We start from the raw sequence: 20,055 nt of genomic DNA, 5'->3' as shown, positions 1-20,055 counted from the left end.
AACAGCGAGTTGCAGTAATCCAGACGGGAGATGACAAGTGCCTGGATTAGGACCTGCGCCGCTTCCTGTGTGAGGCAGGGTCGTACTCTGCGGATGTTGTAGAGCATGAACCTACAGGAACGGGCCACCGCCTTGATGTTGGTTGAGAACGACAGGGTGTTGTCCAGGATCACGCCAAGGTTCTTAGCGCTCTGGGACGAGGACACAATGGAGTTGTCAACCGTGATGGCGAGATCATGGAACGGGCAGTCCTTCCCCGGGAGGAAGAGCAGCTCCGTCTTGCCGAGGTTCAGCTTGAGGTGGTGATCCGTCATCCACACTGATATGTCTGCCAGACATGCAGAGATGCGATTCGCCACCTGGTCATCAGAAGGGGGAAAGGAGAAGATTAGTTGTGTGTCGTCTGCATAGCAATGATAGGAGAGACCATGTGAGGTTATGACAGAGCCAAGTGACTTGGTGTATAGCGAGAATAGGAGAGGGCCTAGAACAGAGCCCTGGGGGACACCAGTGGTGAGGAGATAGATTCTCGCCACGCCACCTGGTAGGAGCGACCTGTCAGGTAGGACGCAATCCAAGCGTGGGCCGCGCCGGAGATGCCCAACTCGGAGAGGGTGGAGAGGAAGATCTGATGGTTCACAGTATCGAAGGCAGCCGATAGATCTAGAAGGATGAGAGCAGAGGAGAGAGAGTTAGCTTTAGCAGTGCGGAGCGCCTCCGTGATACAGAGGAGAGCAGTCTCAGTTGAATGACTAGTCTTGAAACCTGACTGATTTGGATCAAGAAGGTCATTCAGAGAGAGATAGCGGGAGAGCTGGCCAAGGACGGCACGTTCAAGAGTTTTGGAGAGAAAAGAAAGAAGGGATACTGGTCTGTAATTGTTGACATTGGAGGGATCGAGTGTAGGTTTTTTCAGAAGGGGTGCAACTCTCGCTCTCTTGAAGACGGAAGGGACGTAGCCAGCGGTCAGGGATGAGTTGATGAGCGAGGTGAGGTAAGGGAGAAGGTCTCCGGAAATGGTCTGGAGAAGAGAGGAGGGGATAGGGTCAAGCGGGCAGGTTGTTGGGCGGCCGGCCGTCACAAGACGCGAGATTTCATCTGGAGAGAGAGGGAGAAAGAGGTCAGAGCACAGGGTAGGGCAGTGTGAGCAGAACCAGCGGTGTCGTTTGACTTAGCAAACGAGGATCGGATGTCGTCGACCTTCTTTTCAAAATGGTTGACGAAGTCATCTGCAGAGAGGGAGGAGGGGGGGGAGGATTCAGGAGGGAGGAGAAGGTGGCAAAGAGCTTCCTAGGGTTAGAGGCAGATGCTTGGAATTTAGCGTGGTAGAAAGTGGCTTTAGCAGCAGAGACAGAGGAGGAAAATGTAGAGAGGAGGGAGTGAAAGGATGCCAGGTCCGCAGGGAGGCGAGTTTTCCTCCATTTCCGCTCGGCTGCCCGGAGCCCTGTTCTGTGAGCTCGCAATGAGTCATCGAGCCACGGAGCGGGAGGGGAGGACTGAGCCGGCCTGGAGGATAGGGGACATAGAGAGTCAAATGATGCAGAGAGGGAGGAGAGGAGGGTTGAGGAGGCAGAATCAGGAGATAGGTTGGAGAAGGTTTGAGCGGAGGGAAGAGATGATAGGATGGAAGAGGAGAGAGTAGCGGGGAAAGAGAGCGAAGGTTGGGACGGCGCGATACCATCCGAGTAGGGGCAGTGTGGGAGGTGTTGGATGAGAGCGAGAGGGAAAAGGATACAAGGTAGTGGTCGGAGACTTGGAGGGGAGTTGCAATGAGGTTAGTGGAAGAACAGCATCTAGTAAAGATGAGGTCGAGCGTATTGCCTGCCTTGTGAGTAGGGGGAAGGTGAGAGGGTGAGGTCAAAAGAGGAGAGGAGTGGAAAGAAGGAGGCAGAGAGGAATGAGTCAAAGGTAGACGTGGGGAGGTTAAAGTCGCCCAGAACTGTGAGAGGTGAGCCGTCCTCAGGAAAGGAGCTTATCAAGGCATCAAGCTCATTGATGAACTCTCGAGGGAACCTGGAGGGCGATAAATTATAAGGATGTTAAGCTTGAAAGGGCTGGTAACTGTGACAGCATGGAATTCAAAGGAGGCGATAGACAGATGGGTAAGGGGAGAAAGAGAGAATGACCACTTGGGAGAGATGAGGATCCCGGTGCCACCACCCCGCTGACCAGAAGCTCTCGGGGTGTGCGAGAACACGTGGGCGGACGAAGAGAGAGCAGTAGGAGTAGCAGTGTTGTCTGTGGTGATCCATGTTTCCGTCAGTGCCAAGAAGTCGAGGGACTGGAGGGAGGCATAGGCTGAGATGAACTCTGCCTTGTTGACCGCAGATCGGCAGTTCCAGAGGCTACCGGAGACCTGGAACTCCACGTGGGTCGTGCGCGCTGGGACCACCAGATTAGGGTGGCCGCGGCCACGCTGTGTGGAGCGTTTGTATGGTCTGTGCAGAGAGGAGAGAACAGGGATAAACAGACACATAGTTGACAGGCTACAGAAGAGGCGACGCTAATGCAAAGGAGATTGGAATGACAAGTGGACTACACGTCTCGAATGTTCAGAAAGTTAAGCTACGTAGCAAGAATCTTATTGACTAAAATGATTAAAATGATACAGTACTGCTGAAGTAGGCTAGCTGGCAGTGGGTGCGTTGTTGACACTACACTAATCAAGTCATTCCGTTGAGTGTAATAGTTTCTGCAGTGCTGCTGTTGTTTACGTTACGTTGCGTTAAAAGAACGACAATAGCTGGCTAGCTAACCTAGAAAATCGCTCTAGATTACACAGTTATCTTTGATACAAAGACGGCTATGTAGCTAGCTATGTAGCTAGCTACGATCAAACAAATCAAACCGTTGTACTGTAATGAAATGAAATGAAAATGTGATACTACCTGTGAATGCGACCGGGTTGTGAGTCTATTCGGTAGACGTTGGCTAGCTGTCGGCTAGCTGTTGGCTAGCTGTTGGCTAGCTAGCAGAGTCTCCTACGTTAAGGACGACAAATAGCTGGCTAGCTAACCTCGGTAAATTAAGATAATCACTCTAAGACTACACACTCTAAACCTAAACAACACAATTATCTTGGATACGAAGATACGAAGACAGCAAAGACAGCTATGTAGCTAGCTAACACTACACTAATCAAGTCGTTCAGTTGAGTGTAATAGTTTCTCCAGTGCAGCTAATCAGTGGACGTTAGCTAGCTGGCTAGTGAAGACTACGTTAGGACGGCGAAATACGATAATTACACAATTATCTTTGATACAAAGACGGCTATGTAGCTAGCTGAGAAGAAATTGCTAAGATTAGACAAATCAAACCGTTGTGCTATAATGAAATATAATGAAATGTAATGAAAACAAATGTTACGTTACATTTGTGAATCTGAAATTTGGCCAAAAGAATAATTAAATTAATTACATAAAAATGTTTCAGCTTATTCCTATCCGAGTTAAAGAATCCAAGCAGTACATCTCTCCACAATAGTGTAAGACCTTCATATAAGTGTTCAATTATAAATCTACTGATGTCTTGACACAGTTTTCTTACATGAATACAATGCCAAAAAAGATGCAACACTGTTTCTGGGTGGTCATTACAAAAGGAGCAATTTGAGTTGATGTTTTCCTTAAACTTCTTCATATAGTGGTTGGCAGGGTAATATTTATGAATAATTTTAAAGGAAACTTCCTTCATTTTGTTAACAAGTAGGTATGTGTGTGGCAACACACATATTGCAAAACAACATGAAGTTAAGGCCAGCCAAAGTAGAGAAGACATGATGAGGAATAAAATTCCAGATAGAAGTGGGTCTTCTTAGGAATTGTTTTATCCAATTGATCTTAAAAGTATTCTTTAAGTTAGTAAAGTCCAGAAAATTCAGCTCACCATTCTCATAAGTGTTCTTTACAACAGTTTTCCTAATGTAATGGGTATGGTTTCTCCACAGAAAGTTGAAAAGTATCTGGTCTATCTCCTTGCTTATTTTACTGTCAAGATATAAAGATAGAGGGCCATATGTTAGTCTAGAGATACCTTCAGTCTGGGTTATTAGGACTCTTCCTTTTAAAGATAAGACCCTCTGTAGCCATTGACTTAGCTTCTTCTGGGGTTTTTTAATAAGAGGGTTCAAATTTAGTAAGCCTCTAGACTTCTGATCCTTTGTAATGGTTATGCCTAAATATGTTCTTCTTTTACTGGAATACCATAATATGAAGGTGTCACACAATCTTTGATAGGCATGAGTTCACATTTATTCATGTTAAGATATGGACCAGACGCTTTGGAAAAGGATTGTCTTTCAGAGCAGCATAGCATCTCTCTTCATTGAATACAGGCGGATGATGTCAACACCCCAAAAATGTTTTAAAATAACGAGATGTAACCACCAATCCAAAGAGTATGGAAGTAAAACGTTCAGGCTGCTGTGCAGACACCATGGAGGCTCTAGTACTCAGCCTTTTTAAACTGTCGAAATGGTTAAATGAATGAGAAATATGTCATTGTTGTAATCGTTTTTGTAGTGGGCAACAAACTATCATGTTAAATTATTATTTACATATACATTTTTTGATATTGCACTAATTTCCCAGTTTGTTACTACTGGCTTGCACAAACTTGCATTTTCACCCCATAACATTTTGTGGAATTACACATCCTTTTTACCCCAAATTGGTTATGTTAGTATAAACGTTTATAGTCAACACGATGACAATATCAATGGCTTAAAACAGATCAATATCTTTGGTTTTGTACTGTTGATTTTGTCACGCGCTGTGGTTGTTCAGGAACGCCGAGTTAATTTTCGATCTTTCAAATGGCACGGGAAACTCAGGGCGGTCTCTATTTAAATGTCACTGACCACACACCAATTTGACAGTCAAACTATCAATTAAATAGCAGTCAACCGTTGTCACTGTAGAAATCCTTTGTCTCGTCGTGATTAGTTCAAGTCGGCTAACATAAAAAGTGTGGTTTGTACCCGTTTCCTTGATGGCAGCCTCCTGAAATCAACATAGGACATTCCAAAATATCGATATAATCCTTCTACAAATTCTCATATAACCATATTCCAAGTTTCCGTGTGGTCTTTGAATAGTGATAGTTTAAACACCGCTTCATCCCAAACATTTGCCCCCTTCTATTGATTTCGGTGTAATATTTCTCAATTAAAAAAATACAAAATAAATGTAGCTAGCTGTCTTCTACAAATGGTATGGAAGTCCAGAGAGGACATATGAATAAAACAAATATGACCTCGTTATGTCATGATCACCACATAACATTTGTTTTGTCGAGATTATAAGATAATTGTCTCATGATCACAACATAACAGAAGTTGTTTTGTCAAGATGAAGAGATATTCAAAAGTACCACTCATCATCAGTGGTGGAACTAGACTTTTATACATGGGGTGGCCAAAGCTACTTCAGGGGGTCCATAGACCATGACAGAAAATGTGTGTTTAACCCTAACCTGGCATCTAAGGAGCATGAATGAATCCTATGATTGCTGATTAGAGGTAGAAGTGATAATTCACTTAACCCGGAGTTCTTTAATGTGGCAGATAGTGTGGTCCAAAAGCGTTACTTCACTAGAATTGTTGAACATACTATGAATAGTCATACTATGAATACCTCGGAACTGCAGCTCAATTACTCACTCACACACACACACACACACACACACACACACACACACACACACACACACACACACACACACACACACACACACACACACACACACACACACACACACACACACACACACACACACACACACACACACACACACACACACAGGAGAGACTTGGGTCACTCTGTTACCATGAATATATCATCTGGGTCTATGTGTTGAACATCCAAAATATTTTCAGAAAATACTTCTCAAGCACCAAGGAGATAAGATAGCATGTGTGTTACATGAATTGCATTGTTTATTTACAATAAAGTAAATGTACAAAAAAAACACACTGCAATTTGACATATCAAGCAGAAATGGACTTGAAAAAATATATATATATATATTTGGTGCCCATCAATATTACAAACTTACAGTATTTATTTTGATTATTTTTTTGTTTATTTAACCAGGTAGGTTAGTTGAGAAAAAGTTCTCATTTGCAACTGCGACCTGGCCAAGATAAAGCAAAGCAGTTCGAAACATACAACAACACAGAGTTACACATGGAATAAACAAACATACAATCAATAATACAGTAGAAAAATCTATATACATCGAGTGCAAATGAGGTAGGATAAGAGAAGTAAAGGTAATAAATAGGCCATGGTGGCGAAGTAATTACAATATAGCAATTAAACACTGGAATGGTAGACGTGCAGAAGATGAATGTGCAAGTAGGGATACTGGGGTGCAAATGAGCAAGATAAATAAATGAATACAGTATGGGGATGAGGTAGTTGGATGGGTTATTTACAGATGGGCTACGTACAGGTGCAGTGATCTGTGAGCTGCTCTGACAACTGGTGCTTATAGCTAGCGAGGGAGATATGAGTCTCCAGCTTCAGTGATTTTTGCAGTTCATTTCAGTCATTGGCAGCAGAGAACTTGAAGGAAAGGCGGCCAAAGGACGAAATGGCTTTGGGGGAGACCAGTGAGATATACCTGCTGGAGCGCATGCTACGGGTGGGTGCTGCCATGGTGACCAGTGAGTTGAGATAAGGCAGGGCTTTACCTAGCAGAGACTTGAAGATGACCTGGAACCAGTGGGTTTGGCGACGAGTATGAAGCGAGGGCCAGCCAAAGAGAGCGTACATGTCGCACTGGTGGGTAGTGTATTGGGCTTTGGTGACAAAATGGATGGCACTGTGATAGACTGCATCCAATTTGTTGAGTAGAATGTTGGATGCTATTATGTAAATTACATCGCCGAAGTCGAGGATCGGTAGGGTGGTCAGTTTTACGAGGGTATGTTTGGCAGCATGAGTGAAGCATGAGTGAAGGATGCTTTGTTGTGAAATAGGAAGCCGATTCTAGATTTAATTTTGAATTGGACATGCTTAATGTGAGTCTGGATGTCATGTTTTGTCATTTATTATCTTGTCTTGTCCCTGTGCTTCCCATTCTATTCGTTTCCCTCTGCTGGTCTTATTAGGTTCTTTCCCTCTTTCTATCCCTCTCTCTCCCCCTCCCTCTCTCACTCTCTCGCTCTCTCTTCTCTCTATCGTTCCGTTCCTGCTCCCAGCTGTTCCCATTCCCCTAATCATCATTTAGTCTTCCCACACCTGTTCCCGATCCTTTTCCCTGATTAGAGTCCCTATTTCACTCCTTGTTTCCCGTACCTGCCCTGTCGGATCCTCATTTATAATTCACCGTGCTGTGTCAATGTTTTGCCCTGTCGTGTCGTGTTTCCCTCAGATGCTGCGTGGTGAGCAGGTGTCTGAGTCTGCTAGGTTCAAGTGCCTTCCCGAGGCAACCTGCATTTCTCGATCAAGTCTCCAGTCTGTTCTTGTCTTTACGTGTAGTATTATGCTTTTTGTTTTGTAAAGTTTATTCTGGATTAAATACTCTGTTTTCGCCAAGTCGCTTTTGGGTCCTCATTCACCCGCATGACAGAAGGATCCGACCGAGGAATGGACCCAGCGACTACAGACGCTCGTAACACTGCCGTCGAGATCCAAGGAGCCATGCTCGGCAGACACGAGCAGGAATTGTCTGCTGCTCGCCATGCCGTGGAGAACCTGGCCGCTCAGGTTTCCGACCTCTCTGGACAGTTCCAGAGTCTTCGTCTCGTGCCACCTGTTACTTCCTGGCCTGCCGAGCCTCCAGAACCTAGGGTTAATAACCCACCTTGCTACTCCGGGCAGCCCACTGAGTGCCGCTCCTTTCTCACCCAGTGTGAGATTGTGTTCTCTCTCCAACCCAACACATACTCTAGAGAGAGCTCGGGTTGCTTACGTCATTTCACTCCTTACTGGCCGGGCCCGAGAGTGGGGCACAGCTATCTGGGAGGCAAGGGCTGATTGTTCTAACAATTACCAGAACTTTAAAGAGGAGATGATTCGGGTTTTTGACCGTTCAGTTTTTGGTGGGGAGGCTTCTAGGGTCCTGGCTTCCCTATGCCAAGGTGATCGATCCATAACGGATTACTCTATAGAGTTTCGTACTCTTGCTGCCTCTAGTGACTGGAACGAGCCGGCGCTGCTCGCTCGTTTTCTGGAGGGACTCCACACAGTGGTCAAATATGAGATTCTCTCTCGGGAGGTTCCTTCCTGTGTGGACTCTTTGATTGCTCTCGCCATCCGCATAGAACGACGGGTAGATCTTCGTCACCAGGCTCGTGGAAGAGAGCTCGCATCAACGGTGTTTCCCTGCTCCGCATCGCAACCATCTCCCTCCTCTGGCTCTGAGACTGAGCCCATGCAGCTGGGAGGGATTCGCATCTCGACTAAGGAGAGGGAACGGAGGATCACCAACCGCCTGTGCCTCTATTGCGGATTTGATGGACATTTTGTTAATTCATGTCCAGTAAGAGGCCAGAGCCCATCAGTAAGCGGAGGGCTACTGGTGAGCGCTACTACTCAGGTCTCTTCATCTAGATCTTGTACTACTATGTCGGTCCATCTACGCTGGACCGGTTGGTGCTACATGCAGTGCCTTGATTGACTCTGGGGCTGAGGGTTGTTTCATGGACGAAGCATGGGTTCGGAAACATAACATTCCTTTCAGACAGTTAGACAAGCCACGCCCATGTTTGCCTTAGATGGTAGTCATCTTCCCAGTATCAAATTTGAGACACTACCTTTAACTCTCACAGTATCTGGTAACCACAGTGAGACTATTTCTTTTTGATTTTTCATTCACCTTTCACACCTGTTGTTTTGGGTCATCCCTGGCTAGTATGTCATAATCCTTCTATTAATTGGTCTTGTAATTCTATCCTATCCTGGAACGTATCTTGTCATGTGAAGTGCTTAATGTCTGCCATCCCTCCCATTTCTTCTGTCCCCACTTCTCAGGAGGAACCTGGCGATTTGACAGGAGTGCCGGAGGAATATCATGATCTGCGCACGGTCTTCAGTCGGTCCCGAGCCAACTCCCTTCCTCCTCACCGGTCGTATGATTGTAGTATTGATCTCCTTCCGGGGACCACTCCTCCTCGGGGTAGACTATACTCTCTGTCGGCTCCCGAACGTAAGGCTCTCGAGGATTATTTATCTGTGTCTCTTGACGCCGGTACCATAGTGCCTTCTTCCTCTCCGGCCGGGGCGGGGTTCTTTTTGTTAAGAAGAAGGACGGTACTCTGCGCCCCTGCGTGGATTATCGAGGGCTGAATGACATAACGGTTAAGAATCGTTATCTTCCCTTATGTCATCAGCCTTCGAGATTCTGCAGGAGCCAGGTGCTTTACTAAGTTGGACCTTCGTAACGCTTACCATCTCGTGCTCATCAGAGAGGGGGACGAGTGGAAAACGGCGTTTAACACTCCGTTAGAGCATTTTGAGTACCGGGTTCTGCCGTTTGGTCTCGCCAATGCGCCAGCTGTTTTTCAGGCATTAGTTAATGATGTTCTGAGAGACATGCTGAACATCTTTGTTTTTGTCTATCTTGACGATATCCTGATTTTTTCACCGTCACTCGAGATTCATGTTCAGCACGTTCGACGTGTTCTACAGCGCCTTTTAGAGAATTGTCTCTAGAAAGGCTGAGAAGTGTTCTTTTCATGTCTCCTCCGTTACTTTTCTCGGTTCCGTTATTTCCGCTGAAGGCATTCAGATGGATTCCGCTAAGGTCCAAGCTGTCAGTGATTGGCCCGTTCAAGGTCACGTGTCGAGTTGCAGCGCTTTTTAGGTTTCGCTAATTTCTATCGGCGTTTCATTCGTAATTTCGGTCAAGTTGCTGCCCCTCTCACAGCTCTTACTTCTGTCAAGACGTGTTTTAAGTGGTCCGGTTCCGCCCAGGAGCTTTTGATCTTCTAAAAGAACGTTTTACGTCCGCTCCTATCCTCGTTACTCCTGACGTCACTAGACAATTCATTGTCGAGGTTGACGCTTCAGAGGTAGGCGTGGGAGCCATTCTATCCCAGCGCTTCCAGTCTGACGATAAGGTTCATCCTTGCGCTTATTTTTCTCATCGCCTGTCGCCATCTGAGCGCAACTATGATGTGGGTAACGTGAACTGCTCGCCATCCGCTTAGCCCTAGGCGAATGGCGACAGTGGTTGGAGAGGGGCGACCGTTCCTTTTGTCGTTTGGACAGACCATAAGAACCTTGAGTACATCCGTTCTGCCAAACGACTTAATGCCCGTCAAGCTCGTTGGGCGTTGTTTTTCGCTCGTTTCGAGTTTGTGATTTCTTACCGTCCGGGTAGCAAGAACACCAAGCCTGATGCCTTATCCCGTCTGTTTAGTTCTTCTGTGGCTTCTACTGATCCCGAGGGATTCTTCCTTATGGGCGTGTTGTCGGGTTGACAGTCTGGGAATTGAAAGACAGGTTAAGCAAGCACTCACGCACACTGCGTCGCCGCGCTTGTCCTAGTAACCTCCTTTTCGTTCCTGTTTCCACTCGTCTGGCTGTTCTTCAGTGGGCTCACTCTGCCAAGTTAGCTGGTCATCCCGGTGTTCGAGGCACTCTTGCGTCTATTCGCCAGTGATTTTGGTGGCCGACTCAGGAGCGTGACACGCGCCGTTTCGTGGCTGCTTGTTCAGACTGCGCGCAGACTAAGTCGGGTAACTCTCCTCCTCCTGCCGGTCGTCTCAGACCGCTCCCCATTCCTTCTCGACCATGGTCTCACATCGCCCTAGACTTCATTACCGGTCTGCCTTTGTCTGCGGGGAAGACTGTGATTCTTACGGTTGTCGATAGGTTCTCTAAGGCGGCACATTTCATTGCGCTAAACTTCCTTCCGCTAAGGAGACGGCACAAATCATTATCGAGAATGTGTTCAGAATTCATGGCCTCCCGTTAGACGCCGTTTCAGACAGAGGCCCGCAATTCACGTCACAGTTTTGGAGGGAGTTCTGTCGTTTGATTGGTGCGTCCGTCAGTCTCTCTTCCGGGTTTCATCCCCAGTCTAACGGTCAAGCAGAGAGGGCCAATCAGTTCATATACTACGCAGCCTTTCTTTCAGAAACCCTGCGTCTTGGGCAGAACAGCTCCCCTGGGCAGAATACGCTCACAACTCGCTTCCTTCGTCTGCTACCGGGTTATCTCCGTTTCAGAGTAGTCTGGGTTACCAGCCTCCTCTATTCTCTTCCCAGCTTGCCGAGTCCAGCGTTCCCCGCTCAAGCGTTTGTCCAACGTTGTGAGCGCACCTGGGAGGAGGGTGAGGTCTGCACTTTGCCGCTACAGGGCACAGACTGTGAGAGCCGCCAATAAACGCAGGATTAAGAGTCCTAGGTATTGTTGCGGCCAGAGAGTGTGGCTTTCCACTCGCAACCTTCCTCTTACGACAGCTTCTCGGTTGACTAGTTCATTGGTCCGTTCCGTGTCTCCCAGGTCGTCAATTAGCTTCTTCCGCGACATCTTCGTCGCGTCCATCCTGTCTTCCATGTCTCCTGTGTTAAGCCCTTTCTTCGCACCCCGTTCGTCTTCCCCCCCCTCCCGTCCTTGTCGAGAGCGCACCTATTTACAAGGTACATAAGATCATGGACATGCGTTCTCGGGACGGGGTCACCAATACTTAGTGGATTGGGAGGGTTACGGTCCTGAGGAGAGGAGTTGGGTTCCGTCTCGGGACGTGCTGGACCGTTCACTCATTGATGATTTCCTCCGTTGCCGGTGATTCCTCCTCAGTGCGCCAGGAGGCGCTCGGTGAGTGGGGGTACTGTCATGTTTTGTCATTTATTATCTTGTCTTGTCCCTGTGCTTCCCATTCTATTCGTTTCCCTCTGCTGGTCTTATTAGGTTCTTTCCTCTTTCTATCCCTCTCTCTCCCCCTCCCTCTCTCACTCTCTCGCTCTCTCTTCTCTCTCTATCGTTCCGTTCCTGCTCCCAGCTGTTCCTATTCCCTAATCATCATTTAGTCTTCCCACACCTGTTCCCGATCCTTTTCCCTGATTAGAGTCCCTATTTCACTCCTTGTTTCCCGTACCTGCCCTGTCGGATCCTCATTTATAATTCACCGTGCTGTGTCAATGTTTTGCCCTGTCGTGTCGTGTTTCCCTCAGATGCTGCGTGGTGAGCAGGTGTCTGAGTCTGCTAGGTTCAAGTGCCTTCCCGAGGCAACCTGCATTTCTCGATCAAGTCTCCAGTCTGTTCTTGTCTTTACGTGTAGTATTATGCTTTTTGTTTTGTAAAGTTTATTCTGGATTAAATACTCTGTTTTCGCCAAGTCGCTTTTGGGTCCTCATTCACCCGCATGACACTGGAAGGATAGTTTACAGTCTAACCAGACACCTAGGTATTTGTAGTTGTCCACATATTCTAAGTCAGAACCGTCCAGAGTAGTGATGCTGGACGGGCGGGCAGGTGCGGGCAGCGATCGGTTGAAGAGCATGCATTTAGTTTTACTTGCATTTAAGAGCAGTTGGAGGCCACGGAAGGAGAGTTGGATGGCATTGAAGCTCGTCTGGAGGTTAGTTAACACAGTGTCCAACGAAGGGCCAGAGGTTTCCAGAATGGTGTCTTCTGCGTAGAGGTGGATCAGAGAATCACCAGCAGAAACATGACGTGACATCATTGAGGTATACAGAGAAGAGAGTCGGCCCGAGAATTGAACCCTGTGACACCCCCATAGAGACTGCCAGAGGTCCAGACAACAGGCCCTCCGATTTGACACGCTGAACTCTATCAGAGAAGTAGTTGGTGAACCAGGCGAGGCAATCACTTGAGAAACCAAGGCTGCTGAGTCTGCCAATAAGAATGTGGTGATTGACAGAGTCGAAAGCCTTGGCCAGGTCTATGAATGCTGTAATGTCACAGTAATGTCTCTTATCGATGGCGGTTATGATATCGTTTAGGACCTTGAGCGTGGCTGAGGTGCACCCATGACCAGCTCTGAAACCAGATTGTATGCGGAGGTATAGGTACGGTGGGATTGAAAATGGTCGGTAATCTATTTGTTAACTTGGCTTTCGAAGACCTTAGAAAAGCAGGGTAGGATAGATACTGTATAGGTCTGTAGCAGTTTGGGTCTAGAGTGGCAGCTTTCCAATCTATGGGAATCTCAGACGCTACAAAAGAGCGGTTGAACAGGCTAGTAATAGGGGTTGCAACAATTTCGGCAGATAATTTTAGAAAGGGAGGGACTAAATTGTCTGGCCCAGCTGATTTGTAGGGGTCCAGATTTTGCAGCTCTTTCAGAACAACAGCTATCTGGATTTGGGTGAAGGAGAAATGGGGAGGCTTGGGAATGTTGCTGTGAGGGGTGCAGGGGTGTTGACCAGGGTAGGGGTGGCCAGGTGGAGAGCATGGCCAGCTGTAGAAAAATTTAAATGATCAGTTATAGTGGATTTATCGGTGGTGACAGTGTTTCCTTGCCTCAGTGTAGTGGGCAGCTAGGAGGAGGTGCTCTTATTCTCCATGGACTTTACAGTGTCCCAGAACTTTTTGGAGTGTGTGCTACAGGATGCAAATTTCTGCTTGAAAAGCTAGCCTTAGCTTTCCTAACTGCCTGTGTATATTTGTTCCTAACTTCCCTGAGAAGTTGTATATCACAGGGGCGATTCGATGCTAATGCAGAATGCCACAGGATGTTTTTGTGCTGGTCAAGGGTAGTCAGGTCTGGGAGAACCAAGGGCTATATCTGTTCCTGGTTCTACATACTATGAATGGGGCATGCTTATTTAAGATGGTGAAGAAGGCACTTTTAACCAGACATCTTCTACTGACGGGATGAGGTCAATATCCTTCCAGGATACCTGGGCCAGGTTGATTAGAAAGTGTTAAGCATGTCACAGTTTAGGTCACCTAGCAGCACAAACTCTGAAGATAGATGGGGGGCAATCAATTCACATATGGTGTCCAGGGCACAGCTGGGGACAGAGGGTGGTCTATAGCAAGCGGCAACAGTGAGAGACTTGTTTCTGGAAAGGGGATATTTAAAAGTAGAAGCTCGAATTGTTTGGATACAGACCTGGATAGTAAGAGTAAGACAGAACTCTGCAGGCTATCTCTGCAGTAGATAGCCCCACCACCCCCTTTGGCAGTTCTATCTTGTATGAAAATGTTATAGTTAGGGATGGAAATTTCTGGGTTTTTTGGTCTTCCAAAGCATGGATTCAGACATGGCTAGGACATCCGGGTTGGCAGAGTGTGCAAGAGCAGTGAATAAAACAAACTTAGAGAGGAGGCTTCTAATGTTAACATGCATGAAACCAAGGCTTTTACGGTTACAGAAGTCAACAAATAAGAGCACCTGGGGAATAGAAGTGGAGCTAGGCACTGCAGGGCCTGGATTAACCTCTACATTACCAGAGGAACAGAGGAGGAGTAGGATAAGGGTACGGCTAAAGGCTTTCAGAACTGGTAGCCTAGTGCGTTCGGAACAAAGAGTAAAAGGAGCAGGTTTCTGGGCGCGATAGAATAGATTCAAGGCATAATGTACAGACAGGGGTATGGTAGGATGTGAGTACATTGGAGGTAACCTAGGCATTGAGTAATGATGGGAGAGATATTGTCTCTAGAGACGTTTAAACCAGATGATGACACCGCATATGTGGGAGATGGAACTAAATAATTGGTTAAGGCATATTGAGCAGGGCTAGAGGATCTATAGTGAAGTAAGACAATAATCACTAACCAGGACAGTAATGGACAAGGCATATTGATATTTGGGAGAGGCATGCGTAGCCGGGTGATCATAGGGGTCCAGTGAGTGGTTGGGCTGGCTGGAGACACTGCGATTCAGACAGCTAGCAGGCCGGGGCTAGCAAGCTAGCAGAAGGGCCTTAGAGGGACGTCTCGATGGAGGGAAGTCTGTTTTTGCCTCTGCGTGGTATTAGATCTGCTTTTACACTTGTGGGAAAGGGCTTGTAAAGAAAAATCTTATTGCAAGAACTGGGAGCTCTTTAAATTTGATATGTCCAAATACCTTAGAAAATGTGGTAGTAATCTTGCTAGGGGGAGGAGAAGATGGAACTGATTGAGTTACAAAATAACCTGGATAATATACACTGCTCAAAAAGATAAAGGGAACAATAAAATATCAAATCCTAGATCTGAATACTTTTTAATTTACATAGTTTAATGTGCTGACAACGAAATCACACAAAAATTATCAAAGGAAATCAAATGTATCAACCCATGGAGGTCTGGATTTGGAGTCACACTCAGAGTTAAAGTGCAAAACCACACTACAGGCTGATCCAACTTTGATGTAATGTCCTTAAAACAAGTCAAAATGAGGCTCAGTAGTGTGTGTGGCCTCCACGTCCCTGTATGACCTCCCTACAACGCTTGGGCATGCTCCTGATGACGTGGCGGATGGTCTCCTGAGGGATCTCCTCCCAGACCTGGACTAAAGCATCCACCAACTCCTGGACAGTCTGTGGTGCAACGTATTGTTGGTTGATGGAGCGAGACATGATGTCCCAGATGTGCTCAATTGGATTCAGGTCTGGGAGGAGGGAGGGGGAGCAGTCCATATCATCAATGCCTTCCTCTTGCAGGAACTGCTGACACACTCCAGCCACATGAAGTCTAGCATTGTCTTGCATTAGGAGGAATCCAGGGCCAACCGCACCAGCATATGGTCTCACAAGGGGTCTGAAGATCTCATCTCGGTATCTAATGGCAGTCAGGCTACCTCTGGCGAGCACATGGAGGGCTGTACGGCCCCCCAAAGAAATGCCACCCGACACCATGACTGACCCACCGCCAAACCGGTCATGCTGGAGGATGTTGCAGGCAGCAGAATGTTCTCCACGGCGTCTCCAGACTCTGTCACGTCTGTCACATGTGCTCAGTGTGAACCTGCTTTCATCTGTGAAGGTGAATTTGCCAATCTTGGTGTTCTCTGGCAAATGCCAAACGTCCTGCACGGTGTTGGGCTGTAAGCACAACCCCCACCTGTGGACGTCGGCCCCTCATACCACCCTCATGGAGTCTGTTTCTGACCGTTTGAGCAGACACATGCACATTTGTGGCCTGCTGGAGGTCATTTTGCAGGGCTCTGGCAGTTCTTCTGCTCCTCCTTGCACAAAGGCGGAGGTAGCGGTCCTGCTGCTGGGTTGTTGCCCTCCTACGGCCTCCTCCACATCTCCTGATGTACTGACCTGTCTCCTGGTAGCACCTCCATGCTCTGGACACTACGCTGACAGACACAGCAAACCTTCTTGCCACAGCTCGCATCGATGTGCTATCCTGGATGAGCTGCACTACCTGAGCCACTTGTGTGGGTTGTAGACTCCGTCTCATGCTACCACTAGAGTGAAAGCACTGCCAGCATTCAAAAGTGACCAAAACATCAGCCAGGAAGCATAGGAACTGAGAAGTAGTCTGTGGTCACCACCTGCAGAACCACTCCTTTATTGGGGGTGTATTGCTAATTGCCTATAATTTCCACTTGTTGTCTATTCCATTTGCACAACAGCATGTGAAATTTATTGTCAATCAGTGTTGCTTCCTAAGTGGACAGTTTGATTTCACAGAAGTGTGATTGACTTGGAGCTACATTGTGTTGTTTAAGTGTTCCCTTTATTTTTTTGAGCAGTGTATATAGATTAAAAGAAGATGGAGCCTTTAGTAGAGCTAGGAAAAAATGGATTGAGGAGGGAGAACAGAATTCATCCTAATTCTTTAGACTTGAGAAATTTCACTCTACAAATAACACTATCCATAAGTTAAACATTGATGGTGTTATTACAGGTGAATTTTAGAAATTATTTTCTGAACAAGTAGCATTTCCAATTTTAAGTATTTTATTATTAAAAACAATGTTCTCCCTCCTACAATGAGTCAGCGGTTAATAACACTGATACCTAAATCTAAAAAAGAAGTGCTGCTCATCGATAACTGGCATCCAATTTGTCTTCTTAATAATGACTATAAGATATTAGCCTCACTACTTAAAGAGGTCCTGGATGCAATCCTTGATGAAACACAGTCTGGCTTCATGAGGAACAGACATATTTCTAACAATGTCAGACTAGTATTAGACATACTTGACTACTCAGACCTAATAACTGAGGATAGCTTCATATTATTTTTAGATTTTTATAAAGCATTTGACACAGTAGAGCATCAGTTTCTCTTCCACTCCATTGAGAGACTTGGCTTTGGGGATTTTTTCTGTAAGGCTATTAAGACTCTCTATGCAAATGGTCACAGCTCTATCAAATTGAAATATGGCACCTCACCTAGATTTGAGTTAAAGAGAGGAATTAAGCAATATTGTCCTATCTCTTCATACCTGTTTTTATTAATCACCCAGCTTCTTACAAATTATTTAAATAATAGTCCTGTACAAGGTATTTCCATAGCTGGTAAAGAAATTATTATAAGCCAGCTGGCTGACGATACTACACCTTTTCAGAAAGATGCTAACCAAATTCCCATATCGATCAATGTGATACAATCCTACAAGCGTCTGGTCTATATCTTAACATGAATAAATGTGAACTCATGCCTATCAAAGATTGTGTGACACCTTCATATTACGGTATTGCAGTAAAAGAAGAACTTACATATGTATGCATAACCATTACAAAGGATCAGAAGTCTAGAGGCTTACTAAATTTTAACCCTCTTATTAAAAAACCCCAGAAGGAGCTAAGTCAATGGCTACAGAGGGACTTATCTTTAAAAGGAAGTGTCCTGATAACCAAGACTGAAGGTATCTCTAGACTAACATATGGCCCTCTATCTTTATATCTAGACAGTAAAATAAGCAAGGAGATAGACCAGATACTTTTCAACTTTCTGTGGAGAAACCGTACCCATTACATTAGGAAAACTGTTGTAAAGAACACTTATGAGAATGGTGAGCTGAATTTTCTGGACTTTACTACCTTAAATAATACTTTTAAGATCAATTGGATAAAACAATTCGTAAAAAGACCCACTTCTATCTGGAATTGTATTCCTCATCATGTCTTCTCTACTTTTGGTGGCCTTAACTTCATGTTGGTTTGCAATTATAATATTGACAAAGTTCCAGTGAAACTTTCTGCTTTTAATCGGCAGGTTTTCTTGTCATGATCCTTAATTTATAAGCACAATTTTTCTCCAAACAGATATTATATATGGAATAATCGGGATATATTGTATAAAAATACTACTTTGGTTTTACAATATTGGTTCCGAAATCATATCCTATTGGTGAGCCAACTGGTAAATGCAGAGGGTCTTTTACTCAGTTATAAGGTTCCTTTAACACCTAAAGATTTTGCAGTTGTCTTAGATGCCATTCCCTCAGATGTTTCTTTATTATTCAGGAACGTGTCCAGACCTGACCCTCCGAGCCTACCTTCTATTGACCCTGTTGACTCATCAGTAGGAAAGACCTGACCCTCCGAGCCTATCTTCTATTGATCCTGTTGACTCATCAGTAGGACAGACCTGACCCTCAGAGCCTACCTTCTATTGACCCTGTTGACTCATCAGTAGGAAAGACCTGACCCTCCGAGCCTACCTTCTATTGACCCTGTTGACTCATCAGTAGGAAAGACCTGACCCTCCGAGCCTACCTTCTATTGACCCTGTTGACTCATCAATAGGAAAGATTTGTTTCTCTTTTGGTCCATGCAACAACAGAGCGATACGAACCTTGTTTCAGCAGGATGTTGTTTCACCTTATGTCATGCCTTATTGGAATGGATTTATTGATAATAGCTGTTGGAAAAGTTTGGATGTAACCTACTTGTTAACAAAATTAAGAAAGTTTAAAATAATTCATAAATATTATCCTGCCAACCGCTATATGAAGAAGTTTATTTAAAGCATCAACTCAAATCACTCCTTTTGTCACGCCCTGGCCATAGAGAGGCTTTTATCCTCTATTTTGGTTAGGCCAGGGTGTGACTAGTGTGGGCATTCTATGTTCATTTTCTATGTTTTGGATTTCTGTGTTTGGCCGGGTGTGGTTCTCAATCAGAGGCAGCTGTCTATCATTGTCTCTGATTGAGAACCATACTTAGGTAGCCTTTTCCCACCTGTGTTATGTGGGTAGTTGTTTTCCTGTTTAGTGTATATCACCTTACAGAACTGTTTCATGTCTTCTATGTCACGTTGTTATTTTGTTTTGTGCGTTCAGTCAATAAATTATTAGGAACACTTACCACGCTGCATATTGGTCTGATTTTTCTTACTCTTCCTCAGACGAAGAAGAGATTCGTTACACCTTTTGTAATGACCAACTAGAAACAGTGTTGCATCTTTTTTGGCATTGTATCATGTAAGAAAACTGTGGCAAGACATCAGTAGATTTATAATTGAACACTTATATGAAGGTCTTACACTAGTGTGGAGAGATATACTGCTTGGATTCTTTACCCACGATAGGAATAAACTGAAACATTTTTACGTAATTCATTTCCATATTCATTTGGCCAAATTTCATATTCATAAATGTTGCTCCCAAGTGGCACAGCGGTCTAAAGCACTGCATCTTAGTGCTTGTGGTGTCACTACAGACACCCTGGTTTGAATCCAGCCTGTATCACAACTGGCAGTGATTGGGAGTCTGATAGGGCGGCAGCATCATCTGGGTTTGGCTGGTGTTATTTACAATAAATTCTTATTGTAAATAAGAATTTGTGCTTCTATACCAAACGTAACATATTGTACGAATCATCTTCTCCGACTCACGTTTACTATGCTACGTCTAGTATATGAGACCAGTCTGGTTCGCTAGGCTAGATGGGAAATTTAGTGAATATCAAAAATGGTGGAAGATTCACTCGGATGTCTGCCAAATATTCAAGGAACTAACAAATGTCAATCGCTATTGTTAGGGTTGCGTAAATTCAAATCTGGTATCAGGATAAATATAACAATGAGTCACCGATTTTATACGATGTATTTTTTATTAGCTAAGTAATAAATGGCAAATGCAACTTTCGTATATACGGGCTCACTGTAATACCACGCAGGGCAGAACAGGGAACTGACAGGATGTATGTAAACAGTATTCTTTATACTGTGATAGACAGTTCCA

The sequence above is a fragment of the Oncorhynchus gorbuscha genome, linkage group LG06, assembly GCF_021184085.1.
Source record: "Oncorhynchus gorbuscha isolate QuinsamMale2020 ecotype Even-year linkage group LG06, OgorEven_v1.0, whole genome shotgun sequence".
In the NCBI taxonomy this organism is placed as follows: domain Eukaryota; kingdom Metazoa; phylum Chordata; class Actinopteri; order Salmoniformes; family Salmonidae; genus Oncorhynchus; species Oncorhynchus gorbuscha.
The sequence above is the reverse complement of the archived record's forward strand: the minus strand, read 5'-3'. Positions refer to the sequence as shown.